The following is a 10,339-nucleotide window of genomic DNA, read 5'->3' on the forward strand; positions in this document are numbered from 1 at the left end:
CAAACCAAGTGTAAAAACTAGTTGTGATTGCTGTGTATGCACTACTGAACATTTGCTTGACAGGACAGATTTTCAACAGATGAGAACTGAGCAACAGCAGAGAGCCATCTGTTTTACCTTCAGTCCTGAGACAATGGTAAACATCTCAGCATGGGTTGGATCATGAGGAATGAAATACAAGCCTTTTTTAAAGCTGTTTCAGAGCAGAAACCTTTGCAGTAAAACTTAAACATCCATCCTCAGCTCTGCTCTGAGACCACACCACCAGGGACCAGAGAGCAAATTAGCTTTGTTTACTGTTTTGCACTAATACATCAACATAATTATCACCACTATGATGGAGGAGAGGTGTCTATAAGCTAAAACCAATTTTAACTTTCAATTGTCATCTCCAAAACAGAGCCATTCTATCATTCTGAAAGCCTTACGTGGGCCATTAGTATGCACAATGAGGTGCACTTCATCTTCGCACACAGGGAGCAAATTAACTTCAAGCACTGGCGCTGTAGTGCTGTTGTGTAATGTTGTTTTTCTGCAGTCTGATGCACAGACAGCTAGGGACAGTAGGGCTGTGAGCGTCGTGACATCTTGTTTATGTATTTATCCATCTATTCGGTCACATTTTTGTACGGAGAGACAACATACAATCTTTTATATGGTACATTTATTTCCAAAATGGCATCTCGGGCAGCGACAGTCACAGAGCATCTATATGCTGGAAACATGTTCAAGAGCAACCTCAGAAGATGACAGCTTAATGTCCTCTGTGACAGCTAATTTGGTTGTGTGGGAGTGAGAGGGAGCTGCCAGAGTGTTTATTTCCCTCAAAAAAAATCAACATATCTGATCTCGGGTGGGAGGGAGAGTCATTTTCCAGAGTGAATTTTCTTCCTCACCGAGAGTAACGTCTGTTAGAGGCTGCACGAGATCCCTGCCTCCTATTTTCACAGGATGCCTCGCTAAATTGAGATTAGTCACAGAGGTCATGCTGTTACTAAACGCATGCATTTCACAGCTTCACGCAAGCAACTTAATGAAGCTCGGATGAGTATATGCAAGAAACAAAGACACAGTTAGAAAAACAGAGAGTTGGTCCAACAACATTAAAGCCCTGACAATGTTTTCTGTTCTTCTCTGCTTTGATACCGGTAATTGTTAGCTGCCGTTTGTTTTTCCTGTTGCCATATGTTGCTAAGAAAATTAGGGTTTTTGTATGAAAGTGCTTACACATTGCTAAAGGACTTGTATTTGCATGATCAGCTTTAGTTGTGTTGAAAAAAAAGCAGAAATCAAAATCTTTTTGTCAAAGGTGCACTGTGTAAGAATTTCAGTTGAAAACATAAAAAAAAAATTATCTAAAAATTATCATCAGAATGTGAAGAAATTATACTTTTGGCGTTATGACGTCTGTGTATTGTGTTGCAGAGGTAGCTACTGAAGTTAGCATGCTAACCAGCAAGCCCTGATCCAAAGCTCCTGTGCTAGCGTTGTTAACATGAACAGTCCCCGAGTCCGTGGGTTCCCAGTCTGGACTGCTAACCAAGCTAACTGTGCTAACTGTGCTAACTAGCTTACAGCAGCTACAGCTAGCAGCAGTTTGAAGCTTATCAAGCGATATGCCACCCCGTTTGTCTAGAGTGTGAATTCGACATTAATTTTCTCATATATTCAGTACAAATATTTTGTCAAAATAAATTATGTATAAAATGATATACTGTGAAGGATTGTTCTTTAACATGTTGACATATTGTAAGATTTTACAGATTGGTCAAGCTATTCTTATTGTCTTTGCACCATTAAGAGGAAAGTAATTAAAAGATAAAATAAAAAGTAAAGCTTATTATGTGTGCAACTGTGAGCTGGACACTCACCATAAACGATTCTCTGTGAAATTTGGTGAGCATCTTTGTGTGAGACACCCTGACATGCTCAACATTTTTTAATTATAATTCAGTATCATCAGTGTAATATCATGGCAGCAGCATTCAACATGAGCCTGTCCCTGTACCCAGAGGTAATAAAAAGGTGAACGGCCAGATTATTGTACTTGTTTGAATCACGATGCGTCCCCTCGACATTATGAGCGGCTGTCACATTTATCAGCACCTCACTTAAAGCATCGCCGCTGCCTCAGGTGGAAGTAACTGGACATATGAAACAGAGTGAAAGCCTCAGGGACAGACAGGAGCAAGAACAGCAGACCTGAGAAAAAACAAATTTCTTTGACTCATTTTAATTCACAGTGTGTCATTTAGAGTGGTCTGCGAAATCAGTAGGGAACTCTTTTTCTGTTCTAAAACACTAAATTCAAGGACACGATTGATCGATTTTTGGCCTTTGGATTGGCCACCCGTTGAATTCTTACTCGAAACAAACAGACGAGGTGCAGCATATCAACAGAGCAACTATCCTGCCGTTAGCATTATCAGCGCCATTTGCAGCAGCAGGACGCAGCTACAACCTACGATATGCTACCTCTCACATCAGACAGTGGTGATACAAAGTTAGCAACTGACTGTTAAATAGAGCGTAGCATCTAGCATGCTTAACAGCCAGATATTTCCCTCAGGAGGTGGTGGAGAACTTACTTAACTCTAATACTGTGTCAGCTGTGAAAAAAGACAACTCTTTGCTTACACCATATTGACTTTTTGATGCAATGACATACCGATGTTTACAGCTTGTTGTGCCGCCTGCAATTAGTGAAAAATAAATTAAAGCAGGTTTACAGAACAAGTAGAGAGCATGTTTTCAAACCCTGTTGCACCAGAAGATAAATAATAGATTTCGTCCTGTCGCCTCCAGCACCTTCTATCTCATAATCACCGGCCAAATCTGATGAAAGTCAAAGATAATCACCTGTACGGTCGCTCTGACTGTCACAGTTGTCAGGCCACTGGTCCAAACCTCTTCACCTCCAGACTGGAAGAGGATAAGGACATTGTGAAGGTGACGAGAGGATAGCATCTGATCCACCATGCAGCCTTTCCCTCTGTCTCCGTGAACAGATGGTGAGTTGGATCAGTGCCTTTAGATTTGCTGCTATCTTCTCATCGGTGGCCTGTCTCTGCCCATCAACAGCTGCCTCTCGGGCAGTAAACGTATTGATTACAGGTGGCACTGATCTCCAAACAGCCAGGCTGAGGCATCTGGGGCTCAGTGGTAGAAAGAAATAACACACGGAGGAGCATACTGCTGTTCTCCCAAACGTTACAACAATAATATCGAGATTTATCGCACTTGTCAAGTGATCTTTGAACAGCACTGAGGATGATAATGATAATGAAAGCAAAGCCTCCAGCATCTACTTTTGCCCTTTAATGTGGAAAAGGTGAGAAGATGTTGTCAATACTGCGAAACTTGCTACATATGGAGCACCAATTGCCTGGAAACCAGGTAACAAGTTTAATTAATGTCAGCATTCATGACAAACACACACACACCCACGAGCAAACACACACACCAATTAGTCACAGTACTTCCTGACGGATTAATGATGGTGAAGTGACTGAATGTACAGGTGTTCTGTTTCCTACTGTCGTCAGCTGTGTGGGAGGCTTTCTTCTGTAACCCTCATCAAAACCCTGATTACACTTTGTGGCCTCATTACTCAGCCTCCAGAATGTCTACCAGGATTTAACATAATTAAAAGGCATGTGGTCCAGTCTTTTTTATTTATAAATTTTTTTTTACATATGTATATATGATTTTCAATCTTAATTTGATCTATAAAATGCATGTGACTGCGTGTGAAAAGAGAATGTCAAATCAAAAAGTCAAAGCATCTGTGGTGATCAACACCATGTTTTTCCAAAGTGATAACGTAGTATGATAAAATCTGTAGGTATATCTGGCTGACAAAATTATCTATATATTTTTACAGTAAGAGGGCAATTTTAACAGCAATGCAAAAAATGTGAATGTTTGTGTCTGCTGTCAGATTTAATTATTCAAAACACAGCAGTTGGAGACTATTGGTGATATTGTTCCAACACCAGAAGAGTGTCTGCCAACACTGCCCACAGATCTGTTACCTGGCATAGAAACCGCGGCATTAAATGTTGAGTTTTACGTCCACAGTTGCTGGATGTAAATATTAAACTGGGGAATTGATGTTAATAATGACATTGATGAGGAAATTGTATAATTATCATATAACTAAGTTTATGAAAATGTAGGTAACTCCCCACCCCACACCTGGGCAGCTCCCAGTCAACAACGTTGGACCAGGACGGCAAAAAGTTTTGATGAAGGGGACACAGTGGTTTTCTTGCCAGGTTAACCTGGCAACCCAACACAGCTAATGGCAGCTACTGTAACTACATGTAGCAGCAATGTAGCACTCTACTAGTCTTCTAGGAAACTCTATAAATCACCTTGGTACACCAACTGGCCTTCATCGTCATTCCCAGCTGCTGGTTATCAGTTTGTTCACAGTTAACATAAAAAAATTAACATATGCGGAGTATTATCCTGCTTTTTAAATTATTATTGCAGGATAAGTCATTAACATTTTGAATGATTTTCCAGGAAATATACCAAACTCTAACATTCCTTCACCTCTTTTTTTTGACACGGTTGGGTCTCATATTGCTGTATAGGTGAGATATGGAATGAGACATTTGTGATAAAAAAACAAACAAAAAAACAAACAAAAAACAGCAACAGCAATTTTAACCTCACAGAAACTTTTAGGCTTAAGTTTAGTCGGTACAATCAAAGTAGAATCGTTTGGAAAGACTGGTCCTAATAAAGCAGTTAGAACCAGGCTCAGTAAAGACAGTTCGGTGCTACCAGCCCTCGGACTCTTCACTGGTTGCCTAGCAACATCCAGCAATAGTTTATATAGTAATTTTTACATTTTTGTTTTTCTATGGCTTAAACACTCAATATATTATTTGTTAATTTGAGATATTTAGCCATGATAGTAGAGGATTGTTTGGGGCCTTTCCCCCCATTTTCCAGTCTTTATGCTAAGCTAAGCAAACCGGCTGCTGGCTGTATTGAACTGACAGATATGAGAGTGGAAGCTCGCAAATCACAACAAGAAAGCACTACTACTTCTTTCAGAAATTGAAAATGTTAAGCCACTAGAGTGTTAAATGTGTTAAGAGACAACATTACTGCTGCCTGAAAAAAAAAAAAAAAACGCCTACACTTCCCTCATTGAGAAATGTGGGCATGTGCTGGTATACTAATGATGAAACCCAGGAAAAGAGAACATGGAAAACAACAGCAGGCTTTCCCTGGACAACACTGCCAACATGCCTTGAATAGTAACTTCGTCAGCATCATGTGAGGTTCACTGAGTGCATGTCAGCGTGAAAACACGCTGCACCCTGGAGCTAAACAGAACAAAGCTGCTACAGAGAAAGCAAAGCTATTCCTAATAAGAGTGACTTTTAACTTTTAAATGTCACAGCACATGTACTTGGAGGCAGAATTTATTCAGACTCCATCTAAAATAAGTTTCCTGACCGGGCCGATGGAGGAGTGCTTAAGAACATCTGAGGACATTTCTCCAAGGCTGTGATAATAAGGTAAGGGCCTGGTGGAGCACTTTTTAATTACTTAGTCATGCCCAGAGTCCTGCGAGAAGCGTTTTACCTTGCTCCCAGACTTCCGTGCGGAGGCAGTAAGGTCAAATACTTAAGGAAATTAGCAAACTGGAAACATCAAAATCAAACAGTCCCCACAGGTACTTCTCTTAATTAGCAAACTTTCACCTAATGTGTTCCACTTTGAGGACGCGAGCGAGGGGTAGGTATAAATATCTAAATAATGATGACACTGTGTAATTCCCCACAGCACCTTCAACTCATCGAAACAGCGTGTTACAGCATCCTCATGAGCCTGATATTGTTGCTAAATGTCATGGTTACAACCTTGCCAAGCGGGGTGCAGTCTCCCTCTGACACTGCCTCCTTCCTGACTTTCATCATTAAACTGCACACATGGGCAAGAGCCCTTTGAAAAGCCTGCCACTATTGAGCACTCTTGAAAGGAAGGCTCTTTTCATTTAGTTGTCTGCTGAAGATGATTTGCATTCAGGGGGTTTTAATTGTGCTGTGTGATGTTCAACAGGCTAAGCTGCTCCAGAGAGCTCGCTCCTCTCATCTGCATTAGTGATTGATGGCAGCTGATTTTCCCTTGAACTTTCACGGCTGTGGAGTTCAGAGCCCTCGGGTGGGTGTGATGGTAAAGGATGGAGGAGGAGGAGGAAGAGGAGGAGGAGGAGAGGAGAGAGGGCAGGCAGGAAGCAGGGTGGGCTCATGCATGACAAGCTCTTTAGTCAGTCCATATTCATAGATAATCAGACAATCAACTGGAGAGATGCTTTTTGAAAAGGCCTGATTGTAGTTTTCCACGATAGTAAATCCAGTAATCTTCATAATAGGGCTTTTACCCATCACTCCGTGGGCACGGAACGCAGCGAGGCAGTGCTAAGAGAGCATCTTGCATAATTTGACATATGTTCTGTTGATGCAGAAATAACACACATGGAGATTGCTCATACACATGGGAAATTGTTCAGGGAGCAAGCTAGAAATGACATCAATAGTAAATCGACTGCTTTTATATAGTGATTTTCTACTTAGACATGGTGCAAGCCATAAATATGCCATGTTAACATGATAGGATACGTTTTGTAGACACGTCAGTATGGTACATAGCCAATGACTCGCTATCGTATCAGTGTTTTTTCCTCAGGTAGTACTCTTACAGAGTTTCTTCTTTTACGTTGGCTTTGACAATATTTCAGATTTGTGTGTCAGCGTGAACAGTGTTTAATCCACCATGTAAGGTTGAGGATCAACTCCACCTATAAGGCTTATCATCTAATTTGCTTAAAAATGGGTATGATTATTTGTTGCGTCTCCTCATCCATCTGTGTTGTTTCATCTCTCTGTCAACAGGTACAAACAACGAGACAACACACAGCGGCAGTCTGGCAGGCGCTCAATGCATTTTGTACTTAGAGGAAGATTAGCATCACCTGCCAGGCGGCTTTACCTAAAGCACAAATGGCTTCAGAAAAAAAGTATCTCGCTTCATGAATCAGACTGCAGACTGCCTCTGTTAGCTTGCTGCCAGTTTGTTTAAGGCGAATCAGAGAGCAGTGTCGGATCTTAAATGCATTCAGTCGTATTTTATACCCCGAGCTGATTCCTCCATTTTGCGATGTCACCATTTAAACGCTCGTACATTGTGAGTGTTATACGGAGTGGAGGATGCCTTTCAGCGCTGAAGCAAAGAAGATTAGATCAGCCTACAGGTGCTCGGCGTTGTGCTAACACTATTTGGTGATAAAAAAAACACATCCTGCAGAGGGAAAGTGAATGTGACAATCAATTCCAATTCACTTTACAGAGGAGGCTAATTCAGTTAACCCTAATTTTCTGTACATGTACTGTAAACGGTGGCTGACACTCACTGCTGAGAGTGTGAATAGATCCTCTTTGTTTTGAGGCAGCTGCGTCGCTCTTCCAGGGAAATAGAAGCATCGCAAAGATTGTTTTGCCGCATGTTTGTTCAGTTTTTGTGGATTTTTCAGGTTTAGTTAGACCAATTTTCCTGAAGCCTTGAGTAACAGCTTCCCCTTTGCTTATGAGGGAACGCATCTGAGCAGTGTTGAAGGAAAACAGTGGGCCGCAAGAGCTCGTGGTGGCAGTCCATCCTCCGGCAGGAGTCAGGCACATCATCTTTACTGCATTCAATCTTTGAATAATGCATGCTAGCTAGCCGCATGCATCAGCAGCAGATGCACAAGCCTCTCCATGGCACTTCTTCTCCTCACAGCCAGACTGAAGGCCCTCCATCTGCACCCATCAACGCTGAGGAAAGGCTGCCAGCTCCAACAGTAGTAGTGCTAAAGCATCCAGAAAAAGTTGAGCCATGAATAGCACCGCTTGCATAAAGTGAATACTGCCTTTCAAAACACGTTGTTGTTTTTGGGAAGATATTGTCGGCTGTTGATGTCACGGCAGGATAGAGATTTCTCCTGCCGCCGCACACTACACACTCCGTCACTGCTACGGCAGTTGGCAGAGATGTGCAGATGTAAGAGATGAAAGGCTGAGGCAGGGCTGGTAGATGAGCACCTCGGCTCGCTCTGCATTTGGACGCCAAAGATCACAGCTCCTCGCTCCATTTCACAGCTCATTTCTGCGCCATCTGCAGCACTCTGAGGACACATAGCTTATCCGAGAAGCTTTACCATGAGGTTACACGACCTCGGAGAAATCCCCCGGGCTCCCTTCGTGTGTCTCCAACTGCGTACTGTCAGTTATTTCACATAAAGGATCGCGGAGTGCGACAAGATGCAGAACCTCTCGCAGCCTCCACAGATGTTCCGTTTGCCTCGCAACTCACAATTGTTGCAGCTTTTGTCTGCAGTTTTAGGATTATGTGATTTGAGGTTCAGACAGAGGCATTTTTTGTCTTCTGTTGTTTTGCATTAGTCATGGCCAAATAGGTCTGGCAGCCGTAAATCAACTGCTGCCATGCAGAACCTGTACGCCAAAAATCAAAGAACTTGGCAGCCATGTTTCACTGTCTGGAGTCTGTGCTCTCTGTAAAAATGTTCAGTTATTTTTCAAACATTCTCCCTGCATCAGGACACCTTTCAAACAACAGACAGAACAAGTGAAAGTAATAAAAGTAACATCTCTGTGACACACTCTGTGTCGTGATTGGAGGGACTGCAGTGTTTGCTTGTTTTGCTTCATGACTCACAGTGGCCTCAGACAGATTGCTTTTGTCAAGGACATCAGAACAGCGCTACTGTAAGAGCCCCGCGAAGCAATAAAGAAAAAAAGCTGGAGAGTGTGATATTACAAATAAAATCTCAACTTCAGAATGAAACCACCACATTGAGCTCTATTCTCATAAGACTTGCAGGCAAAGGAGGATGAAATCAGCAGAGGAACAGGCAGGGGAATTACATCTGAGAGCGCGGCGAGCTTCACTCAAAGCAGGTCTATTATCTATAATCATTTGGGAGGCTATCTGAAACAAGACCTTTAAACCACAACCCAACCCTCTGAAGACTGCCTACCCACTAATAAACTGGCTTTTCAATTAGCACCTATCTGACGTTACAACGATAACACAAAACCAATTACACGCTGTGCTGCAGATAACTCCTAATCCACTTAATAGGTCTGATTTGACTTCTTCTTTTTTCTTCTCCACTTCCAACAGGGCTGCCCGGGGGCTTTTTGTTCTCCAACCAGAACGAGGTATCACTTTGAATCATCAGTATTGAAGGCACATCTGAGATAGCAGGCTGGCCAATCTCCTGGAGGTCCTGATGGTGTTTTTATGTCTGTGTAGGGGGTGTTGATGACAGCTCCGGAGGTGAGAGGAGCAAAGCTGGGGCTTCATCTCCGTCCTCTGGTGCTAACGCGGTTAGCATGGATTCACAGTTCAGCATCACAGCTTTAACACACCTCCGGTGCTACTCAGATAATGTTGTTAATTAGTTTAAACCTTAACCACAAGTCGACAGAAATAATATGCAGCTAATTTCCTTGTCTTTTCTTTGCTTATTTTACAGAGAATGTTATTGTAATTTTTCGGGGCTGCAGCTATCTAATAGTTTCATTATTAAAGGGTAACTCCGCCAATTTTACACATTAAATTGTGTTCTAGTATTGGGGAGTACTAATACATACAGTATATGCAAATGTTGGAGCAACATTTCATGGTTTATTTTCTTTGTGTTGAACTGATGTTTAGCATTCAGACTGCTGGTCAGATAAAAAAAGACATTTGATAACACTAGGTTGGGGGTAATTGTGCTGAGCATTTTTTGTTTTACTAGTTTCTGGTGTTATAATAGTCCTCACAGGAATCTGCAGAGAAACAGTTAAAAAAATTCCGCGGAGAGCAATTTTGATTCTGCGGAGAGCAATACTTGATTCCGTGGCTTGAAAGTTAAAATTCCGCAAACATTAAAAAAACATACTTTTTTAATGTAATAATGAATTAAATATTCTCTTATGAAATTAATTACAATACCAGAACACTGTAAAACATTGTGGAACCTACTATTACTGGTTTTAAAATAATCAACATCAACATTTTCTTTGTCCCTGTTGGGCAGATTTATTTGCAACATAAAGAGTGCGAAACTTTTCACCAAACTATGGGTGAAGGTTTGGGAACAGAAAGTGCCTACTGCATACTGCAGATAGTAAATGTTAACATTCAGTTACAGCAATGAAATGCTGACATAAAATGTGCAATCTAGTCGGCCTGGATGAAAACTACATGCAAAATGTGATATTCCGCGGAAGGTCTTTGAATCCGCGGACGGCCGAGAAATCTGCGGTAA

At 41.8% G+C, this 10,339-nt stretch overlaps 1 long non-coding RNA gene across 1 annotated transcript; it reads left to right on the forward strand.

Annotated features, from left to right (window-relative positions):
* The first annotated feature begins 5,231 nt into the window (after positions 1-5,231).
* Positions 5,232-9,982, forward strand: LOC115588621 (uncharacterized). Its single transcript, XR_003985395.1, has 3 exons — positions 5,232-5,540; positions 9,205-9,242; positions 9,337-9,982. It is a non-coding gene; the product is annotated as an uncharacterized LOC115588621 (long non-coding RNA).
* Positions 9,983-10,339: the final 357 nt, after the last annotated feature.

This window comes from Sparus aurata, chromosome 9 (genome assembly GCF_900880675.1).
Source record: "Sparus aurata chromosome 9, fSpaAur1.1, whole genome shotgun sequence".
NCBI lineage: Eukaryota > Metazoa > Chordata > Actinopteri > Spariformes > Sparidae > Sparus > Sparus aurata.